Source organism: Tachyglossus aculeatus, chromosome 1, assembly GCF_015852505.1.
Source record: "Tachyglossus aculeatus isolate mTacAcu1 chromosome 1, mTacAcu1.pri, whole genome shotgun sequence".
Lineage (NCBI taxonomy): Eukaryota > Metazoa > Chordata > Mammalia > Monotremata > Tachyglossidae > Tachyglossus > Tachyglossus aculeatus.
This window is the reverse complement of record NC_052066.1, coordinates 56,238,074-56,245,327: the sequence shown is the minus strand read 5'-3', so window position 1 is coordinate 56,245,327 and position 7,254 is coordinate 56,238,074. Positions and strand designations below refer to the sequence as shown.

The 7,254-nt window shown below is 44.3% G+C and overlaps 1 non-coding gene across 1 annotated transcript; it reads left to right on the top strand.

Annotated features, from left to right (window-relative positions):
- Window positions 1-2,636: 2,636 nt before the first annotated feature.
- TRNAI-AAU lies at window positions 2,637-2,710 on the top strand. The gene has a single exon. It is a non-coding gene; the product is annotated as a tRNA-Ile (tRNA).
- Window positions 2,711-7,254: the final 4,544 nt, after the last annotated feature.

Sequence of the window (7,254 nt, the reverse complement as noted above, 5' to 3'; positions counted from 1 at the left end):
ATTGACACCTGTCTACTTGTTTTGTTTTGTCGTCTATCTCTCCCCATTCCAGACTGTGAGTCCGCTGTGCGCAGGGATGGTCTCTCTTTATTGCCAAGCTGTCCTCTCCCAAGTGTTTAGTCCAGTTCTCTCCACACAGTAAATGCTCAATAAATACGATTGAATGAATGAATGATATGGAGTTCACCTCATCCCAGTAATTCATGGGATGAGGTGAAATTTGCTCCTCTTCTGAAGCTGACGGGTCAGGGTGGAGCTGGCTACCGAGGTCACCATCAGATCGACTCTTATGACTTACTCATCTAACAAGGGAATATTCTCAGAGATTGGTTTGTTGGAAGCTGTGTAAGGCATCGTATTAGATGTACAAAAAAAGCATTGAGTAACTTTGTCAATCAGTGGCATTTATTGAGCGTTTACTGTGCGCAGAGCGCCATTCTCAGTGCTCGGGAGAGGTCAGCAGAATTAGCAGACACTTCATCAGTTCAGTCCTATTTATTGAGCGCTTACTGTGTGCAGAGCACAGTACTAAGCACTTGGAAAGTACAATTCAGCAACACATAGAGATTGTCCCTACCCAACAACGGGCTCATGGTCTAGAAGGGGGAGACAGACAACAAAACAAGTAAACCCTGCTAGTATATTCCTGCTCTACGCTTACACAAATAAATGGCAGATGGGAGTATGGAAAGATAGTGTGGATGGATGAAACTGGTTTCCCAGATAATGAGCACACAGGGTGGTTCAGTGGCAAGAGCCCGGGCTTGGGAGTCAGAGGTCATGGGTTCTAATCTTGGCTCCACCACTTGTGTGCTGTGTGACTTTGGGCAAGTTACTTCACTTCTCTGGGCCTCAGTTCCCTCATCTGGAAAATGGGGATGAAGACTGAGCCCCACATGGGACAACCTGATTACCTTGTATCTAGCCCAGCACATAGTGTTTGGTACATAGTAAGTGCTTAACAAATGCCAACATCATTATTATATTAATGCCTGTCTCCCCTTCTAGATGTAAGTTCACTGTGGGCAGGGAAAGCGTCTGTTTATTGTTGTATCATACTCTCCCAAGTGTTTATGGAGTGCTCCGCACATGGTAAGCACTCAATAAATATGACCAGTCACCATCATCATCATAATAATAATGATGGTATTTGTTAAGTGTTTACTATGTGCCAAGCACTGTTCTAAGCACTGGGGGAGATACAGGGTAATCAATTGTCCCACGTGAGGCTCACAATCTTCATCCCCATTTTACAGATGAGGTCACTGAGGCATGGAGAAGTGCTGTGCCCAAAGTCTTGCCAAATTCAATGGCTCCTACTCTATCCTAATCCTCTTCGACCTCTCAGCTGCCTTTGACACTGTAGACCACCCCCTTCTCCTCAACACATTATCCAAGCTTGACTTCACAGACTCCATCCCCTCCTGGTTCTCCTCATCTCTCTGGCTGTTCATTTTCAGTCTCCTTTGAGGGCTCCTCCTCCCCCTCTCATCCCCTTACTGTAGGAGTTCCTCAGGGGTCAGTTCTTGGTCCCCTTCGGTTCTCTATCTACACGCACACCCTCGGTGAACTCATTTGCTCCCATGGCTTCAACTATTATCTCTACGCTGATGACACCAAAATCTACATCTCTGCCCCTGCACTCTCTCCCTTCCTTCAGGCTCGGGTCTCCTCCTGCCTTCAAGACATCTCCATCTGGATGTCTGCCCACCATCTAAAACTCAATATGTCCAAGACTGAACTCCTTATCTTCCCTCCCAAACCCTGCCCTCTCCCTGACTTTCCCGTCACTGTAGACGGCACTACATCCTTCCCGTCTCACAAGCCTGCAACCTTGGTGTCATCCTCGACTCCGCTCTCTCGTTCACCCCTCACATCCAATCCGTCACCTCTGCAACATCACCAAGATCCGCCCTTTCCTCTCCATGCAAACCGCTACCTTGCTGGTTCAATCTCTCATCCTATCCCGACTGCATTACTGCATCAGCCTCCTCTCTGATTTCCCATCCTCCTGCCTCTCACCACTTCAGTCTATACTTCACGCTGCTGCCTGCATCATCTTTGTGCAGAAACGCTCTGGGCATGTTATTCCCCTCCTCAAAAATCTCCAGTGGCTACCAGTCAACCTACGCATCAAGCAAAAACTCCTCACTCTCGGCTTCAAGGCTTTCCGTCCCCTGGCCCCCTGCTACCTCACCTCCCTTCTCTCCTTCTCCAGCCCAGCCCACACCCTCCGCTCCTCTGCCACCGCTCACCTCCTTGCTGGGCGTCATTCTCACCTGTCCCACTGTCGACCCCCACGCCCACATCCTCCCCCTGGCCTGGAATGCCCTCCCTCTTCACATCTGCCAAGCTAGCAGAGCTATCTTCCTCCCTTCAAAGCCCTACTGAAAGCTCACCTCCTCTAGATGACCTTCCCAGACTGAGCCCCCTCTTTTCTCTCCCCATCCCCACCCCTCCACCCTACATCCTTCCCCTCCCCACATCACCTGCATATATGTTTGTACAGATTTATTACTCTATTTATTCTACTTGTACATATTTACCATTCTATTTATTTTGTTAATGATGTGCATCTTCTAGACTGTGAGCCCGTCTTCTAGACTGTGAGCCCGTTGTTGGGTAGGGACCATCGTGGCCGGTTAGCTCAGTTGGTTAGAGCGTGGTGCTAATAACGCCAAGGTCGCGGGTTCGATCCCCGTACGGGCCAGTTATATTTTGAGAAGCAGCGTGGCTCAGTGGAGAAGAGCACGGACTTTGGAGTCAGAGGTCATGGGTTCAAACCCCGGCTCCGCCAATTGTCAGCTGTGTGACTTTGGGCAAGTCACTTAACTTCTCTGTGCCTCAGTTACCTCATCTGTAAAATGGGGATTGAGACTGTGAGCCCCACGTGAGACAACCTGATCACCTTGTAACATTCCCAGCGCTTAGAACAGTGCTTTGCACATAGTAAGCACTTAATAAATGCTGTCATTATTATTATTATTATTATGTTGTCAATTTGTACTTCCCAAGCACTTAGTACAGTGCTCTGCACACAGTAAGTGCTCAATAAATATGATTGAATGAATGAATGAATGACTTCTGACTCCCAAGCCCGTGCTCTTTCCACTGAGCCATGCTGCTTCTATGACAGTTGACAGTTGTCAATACCATCAGAATAGATAAGTAGAATTATAGCTATATACACATCATTAATGAAATAGAGTAATAAATATGTACAAATATACACAGGTGCTGTGGGGAGGGGAAGGGGGTAGGGCAGAAGGAGAGAGTGAGGGTGATGGGGAGGGAGGAGAAGCAGAGGAAAAGGTGGGGGGGCTAGTCTGAGAAGGCCTACTGGAGGAGATGAGCTCACAGTATGACTTTGAAGAGAGGAAGAGAGCTAGTTTGGCGAACGTGAGAAGGGAGGGCATTCCAGGCCAGAGGTAGGATGTGGGCCGGGGTCGACGGTGGGACAGGAGAGAATGAGGCACAATAAGGTGGTTAGCGTCAGAGGAGTGGAGTTTGTGGGCTGGGCTGTAGAAGGAGAGAAGGGAGGTGAGGTAGGAGGGGGCAAGGTGATGGACAGCTTTGAAGCCGTTAATAAGGAGTTTTTGTTTTTTGCAAAGGTTGATAGGCAACCACTGGAGATTTTTGAGGAGGGAAGTGACATGTCCTGCGCATTTCTGTAGACACTATAACTACAGAAACCCAGCTGTGACTTGTGCTATCTCATCTATGACTACACCCCATTTTCAAAATAACTTATCCACTGAATGAGCCTTCTCTCATCACAAATGTTATCACAAATAGACATTAAATTATGTGTTTAAGTTGCAAGGAAATTGAGTACCTAATACCTCTTCTTTGAAATATATTCATAATCAACAATATCTGTGAAGACTATCATTCCTTTCATCACCGCTTGAAATAAAAACATAAGTGACTTGACCTAGGATCTTGAAGGGAAGCCTGAGAACATAGTATTAAATCCATACTAAGAAAATGATCAATTTATCCCATTGTCTGGTTTCATTACAGTCATTGTCAGCAAAATGAATTATCATAGAATTATAGTGTCTAGTGTGTTCTGTTTTATAATACATTCTTATTCACATGACAAGAATTATAACAAGAGGAGAAAATGAACAAAATTAATCCACACTGATGACAGAAAAAATTGCATCGTATTAACTTGTGAGGGGTACAAATTTTGTGAGGCAATTTATATATCGGCCATGTACAATATCTTGTCAGTCCAATTACAGAACCTACCCTTTGCAAACCTGGGAAATATAACAATCTAACACCCACCACAGATTGGACCTTGAAAATAAGCACTTTCTTCAAAGTGGAGAAATGAAACAGGAGACATATTGCACATAAACTGGGGAAAGGCTCTTTAACCTGACCCAAATTTTATTTCCTGTTTTGGAGAATATATGCCCAAATCAAGGCAGCATATTCATCTCCCCAGCATCTCCATTCTCACAAATTGAGATCTCACTCTGAGGATGTGGCCAAGAAAGAGCAGCGTAAGTCTAAAACCAAACCAAAAAAAAAAAAAAACCACGGTCATATTTTTTTCTGATCAGATGCCTGAACTGTGGTGGCTAGGTCATGTTTGTCATATAGAATTTGCTTTTCATTTTCTTTATTAAAATGTCTTTATTTCTATATGACAAACATGGCCTAGCAACCACAGTTCAGGTATCTGATCAGCAAAATATACCTCAGTCAATTAATTCTATTTATTGAGCACTGTGGTAAGCACTTGGGAGAGTACAATACAGCTGAGCTGATAGACACATTCCCTGCTCATAATGATATAGGGGACTCAATTTTATTTCGTAATCTCTCTTGAACACACTATTCAACCGTTCTTAGTAAGAATTTCTATTTCTTCCCTGGCATAGTAGCCATGGTGCCAAGAGAAGTTTAAATCAATCAATCAATAGCATTTAATGAGCACTTACTGTGTGCAGAGCACTGTACTAAGTGCTTGGGAAGTACAAGTTGGCAACATATAGAGACAGTCCCTACCCAACAGTGGGCTCACAGTCTAAAAGGGGGAGACAGAGAACAAAACCAAACATACTAACAAAATAAAATAAATAGAATAGATATGGACAAGTAAAATGAATAGAGTAATAAATATGTACAAACATATATACATATATACAGGTGCTGTGGGGAAGGGAAGGAGGTAAGATGGGGGGACGGTTTAAAGATAATTTTTAGAGGGAAACCCGTTGTTAGTCCAGATCTGCGTTAGGCAAGCCTCACCGAAAACATTAATCTCTAGACTGTAAGTGCATTGGTCGCTCCTTAGGAGACTCCAGTGGTTGCCCATCCACCTCCACATCAAGCATAAACTCCTCACCATTGGCTTCAAGGCATTCAACCACCTTGCTCGCTCTTACCTCAACTCACTTCTCTCCTTCTACAACCCAGCCCGAAGACTTTGCTCCTCTAGTGTTAACCTTCTCACTCCACCTCGATCTCACCTGACACACCGCCCACCTCTAGCCCACATCCTGCCTCTGGCCTGGAACATCCTCTCTCCTCAAATCCAATGGACGATTACTTCCCCATCTTCAAAGTTTTATTGAAAGCACATCTCCAAAAGGCTTTCCCAGATTAAGCGCCACCTTTACTCATCTCTCACCCCCTCTGCATCATCCTGACTTGTTCCCTTTGCTCCTTCTCCCTCCCAGACCCACAGAACTTATATACAATCTGTACTTTTATTTAATTGTATTGATGTCTGTCTACCTGTAACCTAACTGTAAGGAGAGAATTTGACTACTGTTGTACTGTACTCTCTCAAGCACTTAGTACAGTGCTCTGCACACTGTAAGCTCTCAATAAATATGATTGAATAACTGAAATGAATTGAGGGCAGGGAACGTGTCCACCAACTCTGTTAGGCTGTATTCTCCCAAGTGCTTAGTACAATATTCTGCACACAATAAACACTCAATAAATAGCACTGATAGACTGATTGATTAATCCAACAAGAGAAAAGATTGTCCCACAGTACCTTCAAACCCCACATCACATCAATCAATGGCAAATATTTAGTGAGTGCTTACTCAGCAGCAGTGTGGCTCAGTGGAAAGAGCACGGGCTTTGGAGTCAGAGGTCATGGGTTCAAATCCCAGCTCTGCCAATTGTCAGCTGTGTGACTTTGGGCAAGTCTCTTAACTTCTCTGTGCCTCATTTCCCTCATCTGTAAAATGGGGATTAAGACTGTGAGCCCCCCGTGGGATAACCTGATCACCATGTAACCTCCCCAGCGCTTAGAACAGTGTTTTGCACATAGTAAGCACTTAATAAATGCCATTATTATTATCATTATATTATTATTATTATTATTACTATGTTCAGAGAACTGTACCAGTTGCTTGGGAGAGTACAATACAATTAAGTTGGTAGGTACAACTTCAAACTTCACAGGGCTTAAAGTCTAGTGGGGAAGACATACATTAAAATAAAGGATATTTATATAAGTGCTGTGCGGACTGGGGTGAGCATCAAAGTGCTTAGGGGTACATACCCAAGTGTATGGGTCACACAGGAGTCTGGATGTATAGTTGGGGAAATGGGTTAATAAATGAAGACCACTTGGAGAAGTATGATTTTAGTAAGGCTTTGAAGAAGGGGAGAGTTGTGGTCTATTGAATATGATGGAGGATGGAGTTCCTGGGATTAAGGAGTCATCAGAGAGATGGGTGAGACTGAGGCTCAGTAAACAGGTTGACAACTGAGAAGCAAGGACTGTGGACTGTATTGTAGTAGAGGTAAGGGAGGCATGGGGGAACTGATTGAGTGCCTTAAAGTCAATGTTAAGGAGTTTCTACTTGATGTGGAGATGGATAATTAACCATTGGAGACTTTTGAGGAGTGGGGAGAAGTGTATTGATTTTTTTTTCTAGAAAAACAATCCAGACAGCAGAGTGAAGTACTGATTGGAGTCAGGAGAGACTTGAGGCTAGGAGGTCAGCTAAGAGGCTATTGCAGGAGTCAAGGTAAGATGTAGTACTAGGATCAGCATGGCAGCAGTTGGGATGGAGAGGAAGGGATGGATTCTAGAGATGTTACAAAGGAAGAACTAAGAAACAGGATTTGGTGTAAGGTTGACTATGTGGTTTGAATGAGACAGATGACTCAAGAGTAATGCCAAGGTTACAGGCTTGTGAGACATGGAGGAATAATCAATCAATCAATGGTAACGTTTCGTTCATTCATGAGTGCCTACTGTGTGCAGAG